Genomic DNA, 1,727 nt, shown 5'->3' with positions numbered 1-1,727 from the left:
TTAAAACCCAAGCAGGAGAGATGAGAAATGAGCTGATGGCTGAAGGTAAGGCAACAGACATTTTTGCTGAGTGATAAGCTTGAAGACTGTGTCTGACCTTGTGTTTTCTACTACTGGTAAAAGTGGAGTAACTATCATGTCTTTGTTTCTTGTGGGTGTAGTCTTCTTTGCAGATCAATAGAATCCCCACTCAAAAATCAGACCCATGTCTATCTCCATCCAGTCTGCCAAATGTTTAATTTTTAGTTTATTTAAAGATGTTGTAAATATATAATATTCAATATACATCTGTATCAAAGTTAAGAAATATCATGAAGTTTTGGAAGTGACACTGAAAAATTGATCAAAATTGCATACAAGACTGTTGATATATTTTAAAAGGAAAAATATGTAAAAATGATGTACATCTCATAAATTATATATAGTATACAAAAACCCATAATAGCTCAACCATTAATGTTTTCTATATTCTAGAAGTCAGTATATAAATGATATAATTTACCCTCATTTTTAACTCATTTGCCAAGATAATACAAACTAATCATTTTTTAAGATACATTAACCCTGCAATGACTACTTGAGGTTTTACTTGTCAAGTGTCAGTTATATAGGTCTTCAAGTTTATTGATGTCATCCATTTCAATAAGGTGAATAACATCAATATCAATACATCAATATCAAAGTATGGGTTAGACAACTAAGAATGATTAGAAAAAACACTGAAGAAAATTTAGAAAAATACTGTACTAAGTTGCTTCTTAAGTGTCTTTAAATTATGATTTCACTTTTAAAAATGAGAATGACAACTGTATATGATACATTTGGGTATACTTTATTCAAGACATAAAGCTTACAGGTTCATTTTTACTCTAGCTGAAAGATTTGGTACTACATAAAAGAACAGCAAATGAACATGACTGTATGCTCTTAAAAAATACAATGTCTAAAATATATACCAATTTTTAACGTTTTGCTACCTTAATTAATTATCTCAAATGACTTCAATACCTATTAAGTTTTAATAGTTCTTTCCTTTAACTACTTGAATCAGCTAATCGCTGGTCTCCTATATATAGTATAATAGGGCTTCGAGTGTACTGCCACATACAGTATTTCTGCCAGTTTTAATTGGATCAATTTCAAATGAGTTTTGCATGTATGATTTTTTCCAACAAATAGCAATCCTCCGTACACCAATTTTGATCCTTTGACTCAAAGACAATGTATTATCTGAAGGGAAAATAGTTTAGCTTTTGAAATAAAGATAAGTGTAGATAAGGGTGTTTATCAGTGTCCACTAAGTCTCTACTCTTCCATTTCCTAACCCAGCTTACTAGAGTTCCTTTGCACTTATTTAGAAAAATTATTCCTCATTACACAAGGGCATTTGTAGATGACCATCTAAGCAATCATAAAATGACAATAAATTTGCACTTCTTTCTCTCTCTCTCTCTCTCTCTCTCTCTGTGGAGTACTTGCCGTTATACGGAAATTCTGGAAGCCTGGTCCGTTAAATACTTGATAAAAATAATGGAATGACAACTTTTAGAACAGGACTCCAAGGATAATAGCTTCCTTGTAGGCATGTTTCTGAGTGTCCCTCCAATCATAGTATATAATATACTATTTATTATTTTTATGTAGAAGACAGTTATAGTCAAATTCATCTTGAAAGTCAAAGAGCTACATATCTCCTACACTCTATTATGAATGGTTTGCTATTTGCA

This window comes from Mandrillus leucophaeus, unplaced genomic scaffold (assembly GCF_000951045.1).
Source record: "Mandrillus leucophaeus isolate KB7577 unplaced genomic scaffold, Mleu.le_1.0 Scaffold450, whole genome shotgun sequence".
NCBI classification, from domain to species: Eukaryota; Metazoa; Chordata; class Mammalia; order Primates; family Cercopithecidae; genus Mandrillus; species Mandrillus leucophaeus.
The sequence above is the reverse complement of the archived record's forward strand: the minus strand, read 5'-3'. Positions refer to the sequence as shown.